The sequence below is a fragment of the Eublepharis macularius genome, chromosome 11, assembly GCF_028583425.1.
Source record: "Eublepharis macularius isolate TG4126 chromosome 11, MPM_Emac_v1.0, whole genome shotgun sequence".
Lineage (NCBI taxonomy): Eukaryota > Metazoa > Chordata > Lepidosauria > Squamata > Eublepharidae > Eublepharis > Eublepharis macularius.
The window spans coordinates 50,981,944-50,994,379 of NC_072800.1; positions in this window are offsets into that span (position 1 = coordinate 50,981,944).

Below are 12,436 nucleotides of genomic sequence, written 5' to 3' on the forward strand. Positions count from 1 at the left end.
AGCTCAGTAGCCTCTGCAGGGCTGGCCTCTCAGCCTGGTTTGCTCCTAGGCTATTTTAAGTTTCCTATCACTTTGCCTCCTTAGATGTTTAATTGGACAGCATACAGCTTAAATGCGTTACTTAAATGCTTTCAAAATTGTTTCATACTTCATTGCATGCTTTCACATTATCTTCTGGTTCAGAATAGTACTCTCTCCTCAGTGGGGCAATTCTTACATGCTTATCTTTTTTTTCTTACGTACTTATCTTTTTTTCTTATGTGCTTATCTTTTTTTTTTTTTGGCAGTATGTGAAATTTCTTGGGAAACAGACATAGAAGCAATGAATATATGACTAATATGGCTGTCTGAAGCATTAGTGATTTGTAGACTGGGAAGTCTGACCGAAAGCAGTGAAGAAGGAACATACACAGTGCAGTGGAAGGATCTCTAGCTTTCATCAGTGGCCATCTTAAAAGCTAGATTAAGTTTAGTCAAATCCTTTTTTTCAAGAGGCCAGAAGCATCCACCCCCCCGCCCCCGAACCTGTTTACCAATGTGTGACATTTGTTATTTCCAGGATTTGCCATCCTCAGCAGCTTTTCTAATAAAGTGTTAAAATGGTTGGAAAGATCTTTCCTACCTTTGGTAGGTGCGAATAGTCAGCAACTTGTCTCCATTAAAGAGATGGGCCACAAAGGATTATCTCCTCCCCATCCCACCCTGCCACATTTCTTCTGGTTGAAATTGGCTCGTTTAACTCTTTGACTCATTGGCTAAAATGACACTATTACCAGTCAGTCAGACCCATGGGATTTCAGTCCACCTATATTTTGCTCCCTTGTTAGCTATGAAAGTAGGTTAGAAGAAAGAATAGAAATGGGTTGTTGGATGCTGAAGTACCGTTTCTGGAAGCCATTTTGAAAATGACTTGTAGAGGGAACTTGGACCTGCATGGAGATACAGCTGCCTCCAGAAATATTTGCAACCTTTTTTATTTTTTCTGCTTTCTACCTTTTAAAAATACTATGTTCATTTTTGGTTTCTTTAATAATAAATATATTTTTGAACTGTGCCTGTGAATTTACCCTTCTGCCAAATCATGAGCTATAACTGGCCTAGTCAGACTATACAAGTTTGTTCCATATATACTGAAGTTTCATTGATTTCTATCTCAGGCTTAAACTAAGGTGTGTTATAGCACAAAGAAGAGTTAAACCCTTCTAAGCCTATTGACTTCAATGGACTTGGGTGTAACTCTGTTTAGGATTGTTTTAGGTGGGTAGCCGTGTTGGTCTGCATTGAAGAGCAAAATCCGGGTCCAAAAGCACCTTAAAGACCAACTAGATTTCCAAGGTATGAGCTTTTGAGAGTCAAAGCTCACTACGTCAGATACGAGGGGTGGAAAAGGAAGGAGTCTTTATAATCCAGGCAGAAGGTGGGAGGGGTATTGTAAATGAGAGTGTCAGGAAGCCAGCTATAAAACATGTTGTAATTAGTTTAATAGAGCAGCGGTTCGATATGCAGAAAATTCGTATCTGTAGTGCAGGAAAAATTGTATTGACCCAATTCAACCTCGGGGATCCATTGTTCAAAATTTGCAGATAAACTCAATTTCAGCAATCTCACATTGTAATTTTCTTTTGACGTTTAAATCTTTTCCCACTCCTTGTATCTGATGAAGGGATCTTGACTCTCAAAAGCTCATACCAATTAAAATCCAATTGAACGTGTGGAAAAGCAAGCCCATCATCATCATCATCATCATCATCATCATCATCATCATCATCATCATCATCATCATCATGGTGGCTAAATCTGTGGATACTTAAATCCAGAGACTGGAGCCATGAACAGACAAGACAGATCTTCCTACACACATGAAAAATGACCCAGGTTTGCAGAAAAATCTGAAATCTTAAAAAAAATACACTAGGGGTTAAAAGCCCCCAAATGATAGAAGCAGTGCCTGTAGCTTTGAAGAATTAATACCATCTTAAGTCCCATTATACACATGAATGGACAGATCTTGTGTATAATAGGATTCTTCTGGGCTGCATTGAGATGAGATCTGATCCTTGGGGGAGTGGCAGCCCAATAGTTTCTGCTCTACAAACACAGGCAGGCTGCCTGTTGTGGAAGTTTATTAAATGCTGTGCTGAAATCAAGGTATATTACATTCACAGCATTTCACAGCATGGGGAAGGGTTGAGAGAGGATGGAGGACAGCACAGCAAGTGTCTTGCTGTTTGGCTCCACCACAAGCAGCACAGCAGCCTGTCTCCCCTTGGAGAGAAGTTAAGCAAAGTCTTTGCCTCTTTCTGCAATGGCATCCACATGTAGTGGTTTTATAGGAATGGAGGTGGGGGGATTAGGCATGCCAAAAAAGCCCTGCCTTTACCCTGCCCTCCCCTTCACACTGCCTTCTGTAATGTTGCTATTGGGAAACTATTGACTGGTCAGCTAGTCATACCGGGGGAGATACTATAAAAGAATCCTTCTATAAGCATCTCAAAAAGGATGCAGTCATTAGAAGATTGTGCTGGGAGCACAATTAGAGCAATGTTATCATTTCTGGTGTGAACCGGAAGTATATCAGGTAAGTGGTGCAGGTAAGTGGGAGCGGGGTGGGAAGAGCGGGATCGGGGGATCCCCCACCCCGGGCGGGGGGATGGAACCCTAGCATCACCTAGTGCGATGGTGTCACTTCCGTGTTGTATCAGAAGTGATGTCATCACCCTGGGGATTCTGGGCAATGGCATTTGGGGGTGGGAGATCTCCAATCCCCAGTGGGAAAATGATACTCCTAGGTGGGATGATATCGGGCCTCTTAAACTTGACATCTGTTACCCTTCTGACGTTTTGCCAGCAGCTGTGGCTGGCATCTTCAGAGGTGTAGCACCAAAAGACAGAGATCTCTCAGTGTCACAGTCAGACTGTGACACTGAGAGATCTCTGTCTTTCGCCACAGCTGCTGGCGAAATGTCAGGAACTACAATGCCAAGACCACGGCTATACAGCCCGGAAAATCCACAACAACCATCAAGCCTTTAGATTGTTGCATCAGAGATTGTTGGGCACTGAGAAACAAATTCATATTCCTTAACAGTATTCCTTAGCAAAGAGGACACGATCCCTTACTGCATATGGTATAGTGCCAGATTATGGGGTTCCAGCTGCTTATTTATTGCACCTTAAAGTTTCACAAGGCTTAATGTTTTGCCTTCAACAGGTTTTTTTGGGTAGATTTTGAAGAAGTCCTTATCAGGAGTGCCCATGCGTTGGCTGGAGTTCCTGAATATTTTTCTCATGTTTTGTTATATTGTAACTTTTATACAGAGTTGAGCAATTCCAGGGCTTTTTTCAGCAGGAACGCGGTGGAACGGAGTTCCGGAACCTCTTGAAAATGGTCACATGGCTGGCGGGGCCACCAGCCATGTGACCATTTTTTCCGAGGGCAATCCACTGAGTTCCACCACTTTTCCCAGAAGAAAAGCCCTGAGGAACTCTATAATCAGCTCTCTTTTACATAAATTCAAGGCTGACCCTGATGAGTGGTTAGTCTTATATCTTTCATCTGACTAGAACCCTTATATTTCCAATCGAGTTGCTAGGTTTATTCTAGCTATTGAGGCTTTGTGAATTGATTGTGAATTATCGTGTATAATTTTTTTCTTAGAAGTATATGATTGTTTATTAGTGCTATTTTTGATCTTGTGTTACTCTGTAATGTAGTAATTGGACCTCTTTTATTACTGATTGTAATTAATGCCTAATAAAGGTTGTTTGTTTGTTTGTAAATAATGTTTCCAAGCTGATCACAAAAACCAAACAAAACAGAATTGATTAAAAAAATACCCAGTGGCAAATATAATGTTGAACTCTCCCCTCTGCAAAAGCATTTTTGCAAATGACTGGATGGCATGGCTACAATTGTCTTGGTGGTGGAGAGTGCCGTCAAGTCACAGCTCACTTATGGAGTCCCCTTGTGGGGTTTTCATGGCAAGAGACTAACAGAGGTGGTTTGCCATTGCCATTGCCCGCCTCTGCAACCCTGATCTTCATTGGAAGTCTCCCATCCAATTACTAACCATGGTGACCCTGCTTAGCTTCTGAGATCTGATGAGCTCAGGCTCACCTGGGCTATCCATGTCAGGTCACAATTGTCTTAGGTATCTTATATTTCACCATAGGCGAATGCTGAAACTGAAACCTGGATCTGGATTTAGCAATAAGACAGAAAATTTTTCTTGCTACCACTTTAACAAGAAACACTATAATGTTTATTCTTTTAACAACCTGTGTATAGGAGAGAATTGTTCTTCTGATTCCTTGGAATTGTAGTTCTTTCCCCTCATTGTGAATCATGTGAAATTTGTTTGTTTAAGGTTTGCCACAAGAATGAACTTTCATTTATTTGCAGAAATAAATGTCTGATGATGAATGAATGCAATCTAATGCTTCACATAGGATGTCTCAAATCTGTGGCTGACATACAAGGTTCCCTTTGCCTCTTGTGTATGCTTTATTCCCCTCCCCCCACCTTCTACACTGATACAGCTTTAGACCTACTGCTTAGCTAATGAATGAGCCCAGGGTTTTGTTGGGGCTTCGTAAGGGTTTAACTTGGTATTTGTAGCTTTCACCTGCTTAAAATTGTTGGGTAGTAGCTTCTACTGGTTAGCTGCCTTTAAACACAGAGATCTCTGATATTATGCATTGTGTTCCTTCTTGCTGTAGAATTACTATTTTAAAGTGGCTCTGCATGTATGCCTAGATGCTAAATTTGTTAATTTCTGTGACAGAGCAAAAATCCTGGCCCTTCTGCACATAGGTGTGCATTTCTGTTTGCTTCAATAGCGATACCATTCTTCAATATCACCTAACAGATAAGGTTGGTGAAGTTAGCCTTCCATGCCAAATTTTCTTTTCTAGAAAATGTTTAGCTGGATTAAACAGGGATGGTGAAGTTTTTTTGTGTTATATTGTTGATCCCATGTGCTTGTTTTATATGGTATTTTATGCAGAGCCACCTCTGTTAGGCTTTCACCAGGAAAATCCCAACAGGGGTTTCCGTAAGTCAGCTATGTTTTGACAGCACTTTCTACAACCACCATGTAGCGCTTTATTATCAAATTCTTTTATCTGAATTTTTATTGTAAAAAAAAGATGACACACAAAATCAAAGCATATTAATGGCACGTCACAGATACGTCTTTTCATGCACAATAGTGTCCTGGGATACCCTCTGGACTACAAGAATGAAAAGTACCATAGTCTGCCTGCTTGCATTATGATTTGTCACATGCAGTTACCCATGCAATGGTGTTATTTCATGTGTCAAAAAAAGGGAGATTGTGGCACAAATTAGTGCCACAGAATGAATTTACGCAGCATTGGACGTGCTCGGCTTCTTACTTAAAATGGGTTCTCAGCTGCTATATACATTGAATGTGTATTTGCTGAGATTTAAATGATGCTTTGGGCATATATAATCCCACATAGGCAAATGCTTCTTTCTTGTCTGCATTGTATTTTGAATTGGATCAAGGTCTGTATTTGTAAAGTGGCATTTTGAAAAGTGGAAGAAGAAAACAGTGATAATCTGAAAAGCCTCAACAATCTAGGCAATTAGATTGATATAATCTGGATTTCTCTGCTGCTTTCTTTAACACCAGCCATGGTAGCCTTCAGGATCACTTTTATGCAGTGGGACTGTTTTGTGGGAACTTCAGTCATTCCTGGAGAGCAGATTGCAGAGGATAGTGCTGGGGGATGTCTGCTTCAGTCCCAAGGCTTTTGGTATGTGGGGTGCCACAGTGTTCAGTCGTGTTCTCCATGACGTTTAACTTTTAGATAAAATCATTGGTTGAGGTTCTTCAGAGATCTGGACTTTCATGTCATCGCTATGCCTGTAATGTTACCTTTTACTTGTAGGTCAGGAATTGTATACTTACTCGGGTTCCTGCTCTTAGGTTCACGTGTCGGGGGTATTCAATTTTTAGCAAGAAGATACAGGAATAGGAGCAATTGGTTTCAGAACAATAGAGTTCATGTTGTATTGGTATTGCAGAAGAAAATTGTAGATAGTGGTCCCATAGTCCGTCCATCTTGCCTAAAGAGTCATCTCTGTGTATGTCTTATAGTTCTTGCACAGCACATGAACCTGCCTTGCCTAATTCTTGCTGATGCAGGCTTGTGCTGGTACTTCCCCTGTCCCAGGCACAGTACAGAGAGGGGTGTAAATTAGGCACCTGGCCCAGGAGTGTGGGGATTACTTGATTAAGGGAGGCCTGGACAATCAGACCTTGAATAGGTGCTAAGCGCTGTGTCTCATCGGATGACCTCAGACAATCAAGACACCTTGACCCTGACAGCGTTCCGTGGCCTTGGAGCTCTCCTTTTCTTTTGATTAATTGCCTTTCCCTTTAATCATCTCTTGGTTAGGGAGGCTGATGAGGCCAGGTGGGCATATGAGTGTTTTATGTATAAAAATCCGAGGGAGAGACAGGCCAAGCAGAACTTCAGCACAGACTCTTCTTGCAGGGAGTGCCATGCAAAGCCGGGCTGGAGGAGTTCCCAGCAATTTGGCAGAGCGCAGTGCATTAGGTAATATCCCCTCTTTCCTTGTTATTGGCCATTTTTACATGCGCCCCAGGAGATCCCGCGAACTCACGACATGAAGAATCTTCCTAGCACGATCTCCCGGCACGATACCCTTTATTGGCCCGATGACATCAGAAAAAGGGCCATTAAACGGGATCGTGCCAGGAAATCGCTCTAGGAAGACGCTTTTATGCCGTGAGTTTTGCATGATTTTCCGGGCGTGTGGCCGTGTGAAAACAGCCATTCTTTCTGGTGTATGGGTGGCTTGTTACTTTGTGTAGCACTGATTTCTCTTTCTTGTATTGTGTTTGTGTCTTGTGGAATAAAACCTTTTCTTCCTTCAACATCTGTGTGCTTATTGCGTCCAAATCCTAAAAAGAACCACTTGCCCCTTGGCAGAACACATGTTAATTAACAAACACAACTAACTAAGCAAGGACTTTGCCCCATGGCACTAAATCAACTCACACAAATATCAGGACAGAAGCAGACAGTTCTATTATGATGTATACAATAAATATACTGCAGTGCAGATGACACCCAGATCTATTTTGCTTTTCTATCAAATCCCAGGGAGATGGTGGAAAATCCTGAACTGGTATCTCAGATCAATGATAGACTGGATGGGGAGGGGGGGGCAAGCAAACTTGAGCGTAATCCTATTCATTGGTATATTATTAGCTAACTCATCCAGGGTTTACAGAGAAAGGTGGGATATAAAATATTTGATAAAGCAAACTTAATCTGTATATAAGATGGAGATAGTATAGCTGATAATCTCCTGGACCTTGGAAACAGAGGATTGTCTATATTAGATATTGTTGCATTCCCCTTTCAGACTCAGTCCTGTTTGTTGCAGTGTGCTCTTGGATCCAATGCTGCTTAAGGATGCCCAAGTGACAAGGAGTGCCCTTTATCAACTTTCGATTATATACCACCTGCACCACTTCCCAGACAGGAGAGACCTTACCACAGTTACCCATGAATGGTGATATGCAGATTAGATTACTATGACATGCTAGGCTGTTTTTGAAGATTGCTAGGAAACATCAGCTTGTTCAGAATAGAGCTGCCAAATTGTTGATGCAGGTAAACCTCTCGGAACACAGTACTCCAATCTGCAGTAGTTCATGCTAGCATTCTGAGCACAGTTCAAAGTGTTTGTTTTGCCAAGTGCAATCTCCTTCATTCAGCCAAAAAGAATCAAACGTGTCGGTACAGAGTTGATGATACCTGGTGGTAGTACACAAAAAAAGAATTGTAGGATTGCAATCAGGCATAGGCCAAATATGAGTCAGCAATATGATGTAGCTGCAAAAAATGTGAATGCAATTTTAGACTGCATTATTGGTATCCAAATCATGGCAATGAATAGTTACACTCTATTTTGTGCTAGTTAGACCAGTTCTGGGTGCCATATTTGAAGAAGAAGATACACAAATTAGAGGACAGGGATCTGGAGAAACAAGTTCCATGAGGAGAGGATGAGTGAACTGGGTATGTTTGGCTCACAGAAAAAAGTGATGGGGGATATGATTGTATTCTTCAAATATTTAAAGTGCTGTCAAATACAAGTGGGCAAGAACTTGTTCCCTGATGTTCTAGAGGGCAAGACTAGATCTAATGGGCTTAAGTTACAGGATGGTAGAATTCACCTGAACATTAGGAGAAACTAAAATGGACACACTGATTGGGAATCACTGAGTTACAGTTTTACACACACATAATTCATATGTGAGGTACGTCTAGATGGGGACATAGCCCACCTGGAATGTACACTTAGCTGTGCTTTGTTGATGGTCTTATTAGTGTATTGAATCTGGAAAAACTATGACAGTAGTTATCTCAGGAGATATTGTTTTCTTTTATTACATAGAAATTCTGAGTAGCATCTGCCTTGGTACTTTTGCATGGAATAGTATGCTGTGGCTCGTTCTACCTCGAGTCTCTACAAGAAAGGCAGACTATAAACGAAGTACAGAAATAATCTGCACATCGATTGTACACAGCTGAGCTATTGGTTTTGTACTGTTGCTCCCTGGATTGCTGTCCTATAATCTGCATGATGCCACAAATGGTGAGTATCAGTACTGGTTTCTAAGAGAGGAAGAACCCCAAAACTGTTGACTGCATCTGTGGAAGAATCAAACATAGGCTTAGCTGAAGGGGATGCAAGATTCATTTTCAGGAATTTGGCATTGTAAGTTTACTACCTTTCACAGAACTGTAAAAATGTTAGAAAAAGTATATTCCTGTTGAGAGAAAACTTGAGAATGTGCATGTGCCTAAATGTACAAGATAAAGATTTTTAAAAAGGTTGGTGGGGGATGAGTCAAATTTCCAGTGGCTAGGGGAAATAAAGTTTTCATCTTGTCTGTTTCTTAATCTTTGCCATGTTCCTTGTTCTAATTTCCAGTGTCCTACAGTACGGGCTGCTTCCTAGAATTCAGCATGCCTCATCTGCTCTTCTTCCTTTTAACATTCCTTCTCATGAGTCCAAAAATCCTCAATTGCTCAAAATGTTGTATGGAAATTAAATCAAGACTGTGCAAATATCTATATAGTTCAAACTGTACTCTGACTAAGCTTGCTTAGGTAATGGGCATTCTGCCATCCTAAGATCCGCTTACAGTACTCAGAACTGCCAAGAAACAAAACTCCAGGGCCTTAATGAATAGGGTTACGAGGGCATGGAGATGGATAAGTTTTTAATTTATTAAAATATTTCCTGTTCTTTCAAGATTCAGAGTGTCTATTAATAGCATACAAACTGAACATAATAACCAAAATATTATTTCCAGTACCATGCAATTTGTTTTCATATATTATTTGGATTGGGTTTAGGTGGTGTGAAGGGGTAGCAAAGGGAATATTTGGTTGTGGTGGCTCTTGGCAGCCCTGGAAATATCAATAACAGGAGCTGATTTCAGAACTAGAGGGGTTTTTAAATGATTTTTTAAAGTGTTCTCCTCACTGTAGAGATCAGGCTTGGGTTCCCACTGCTGAGGGTAGGGGATTCCCCCATTCCACCCCTGCTCACCTGACCAGTGGAAGGAAATTAAAGGGAGAAATGGGGATTCACTGGGAGGTTCACACACTTGCTGGCAATGAAATGGCATTGCTGGCAGATGCACTGACATCCCTGTCCATGCTCCAGGGAGTGATGTCATCACTCTATGGTTTTTGTACCACCAAACAAGAGTGGTTCTGGCAGGCTGGCAATGTTATGATGTTACTTGATGCCAGTGAGCACTTGAACACACTGGTTAATCCCCCTCCCACTGCTTGCTGTCTCCCTTGCAACCTGCCAGTTGCTAGAGTGGACCTGGCAACATAATAGAGGATAGTGAATGTTCTGTTGTAAATTCTAGTCTACCAGCTTAGAACTATAAAATTTGTCTTGGCTGCTGTGAAGTATCTGTTTCCATCTTTTCATGCTACTCTACTTATATGATTCTTTTTTATCAGGAATGAAAAGCATAATGATGATAATAGACATTAGCAACTGTGGCATTTCACGCCTTCAGAGTAAAACAGAAATGTCTTAAACCCTGATGGGTTGGAATATAATTGATATTACAGTCCTCATTTTATTGGATGACACTTTCAACATTTGAGGCATCTCGTGAAGGTAACAGCATGGCAGAGATGACATTGCTTAGATGTTATTAATTACATATCACAAGAAATTAATGTATCTGATCCTATCTGCCTGCCTTCTGATTTTATTAACTATCACATATATCAATATGGTTTATAGATTGTGTCCATTCTTCATAACCAATTTCTGATTTTCCTACCTTTGCCTTTTGTTTTTTGTAGTTTAAAATCATGCCAGAGAATGAATCAGTCTTCAACCAACCATGTGTTTAAATACAGATTTAATTGATTCAAAACTCCTTTCCACACAATGCTTTTAAAAAGATTAATATTTCACCCTAGGCTTGTAAGAGAGAGAGAGAGTATTTTTAAAATGTGGCTTAAATGGGGATTAACCCAGGTAAAAATCATCTCTAGGAAATAATATTTGGGGTTTATCCAGATTGTGATCCAAAAGTCAAGAGTTAGCCAAACAACAGACTATGGCATTCAACGTGACAAGACACAGAAGACCAGTCAGGGAAAAGAGAATAACAACACAATCAGCACCTAGGACAGTTCCCAGGCAGCATACACGTTGCTCCCCAAAAGTTCAAGAACTAGGCTGAGAGCCAAGCTACAAGTGACAAATTAGACTTGAATGGCAAGTGAACAGACTCACGTGTATTCCTCCCTGTTTACTTGCCATTCACTTGAGCACCACTTGACCACATAGTGATCAAGTGGAGCGCAAGTGAATGGCAAGTGAACAGGGAGGAATACACGTAAGTCTGTTCACTTGCCATTCAAGTGTAATTCGTCACTTGTAGCTTGGCTCTGAGCCCTTATATTGGCCCTACTACTTTCTCAGGCTTGCCTCTTCCATGAGAACTGCCACCTCCTAGCTTCAAGCCTAGAAGTCTGTTGTTGTTCTGTTGTTTCCTAGATAAGTTGTGGGCATTTCTGGCAGGAGATAAGGGAGATGACAATCAGTGAAAAGTAGTTCCTTAAGGAGTTCTGGTGCTTTGTGTGGTGTGTGCGCACGTGCACGTGTTCCAACTTGGGGAGTTTCTAGCCAGTAGTAGAGGTTATTGGGTCCAGACTAACATCAAGATCTGTGTCTTGTTTCTTTGCAACCCATGCTGCAGGACTACAGCTTGGCCTTGAGCTTTTGGATGTCTCTTCATTGTGCAAGACTGAAGCAGGTGCTCCAGAAGTCTTTCTTGCACATTTGTGGCATGCTGCATTGTACCAGTTAGTTTTTTAAAGCTTTTACAGCTTTATCTAGAGAGCATAACCATACAAGAATGTATTGTCTGTTCAAGGTGTAGTCAGAATTTAACAAGCTTTTCCTGTTGCATCTTTGCTGTTTTTAACTGATTCAAGACTACCACCACATTTTCTTTCTCTTGGCTTTTTAATGCTGTCCCTTGCCCTTCTCCTGTTATCATGAATTGTACAATTTATATTAGAAAACTCCACTGCATATCACAACCTTCATAATTCTCAGGTTGTTTATATTCTGCGTGATCTACCCTTGGGAGCCAGCCCCACTGCCTGCTTCAGATAGTGTGAAAATACTTGGCTGCCTCAAGAAGCAACTCTAATCATTCAGAGTTGTCATTTTGGAATCCTGCTTTTTTGCAGTTATCAGCTTTGTACATTTCATTGTGCATTAAGCCTTACTAGGGTTAAGATATCATCTAGCAGATTAGGTATCTGGAGAATCTAAGCACGTAGACTCTCTCATCCATGCTCATCACACAACTCTAGGTTTTGGAAATCTGTGCTGTTATCCATTTCCAAGAACAATGACTTGTTCTTTTCTATGAAACTGTTCTGTGACACTGTTATGATTTCTCCATATTTAGTGTCATTTGCTATAGGTTTTCATGGTCTAGTTTTAATACAATTCTTACTTTGTCCTTTTTGTCTTGCAGACTGTTTTTTCCAGTCTCTGTTACTCAACATGTATCTACAAAACCACCTTTTTGTTGCCTCTTAGAAGGACTGGCTGCTAGTGCCCATGTACAGGGAGCAAGGAGTGCCATACCTCCTGCCTCTCTTTGCATGCACACAGAACAGCAGGGCAGCTAAGCTAAGCCACTTGGTGATGGAGAGATTTCCTTCTTAGAACAGGAAAGGTCAGAGACTCTGGCCTCACCTCCCTGTCACATGACTGAAATCATGTGATTTACTGCAATATGTTTGAGTTTCAGTGGGGTTGCCTGGGGTTAAATTTGGGTCTGAGGTCTGCAAAGGTTGAATACCA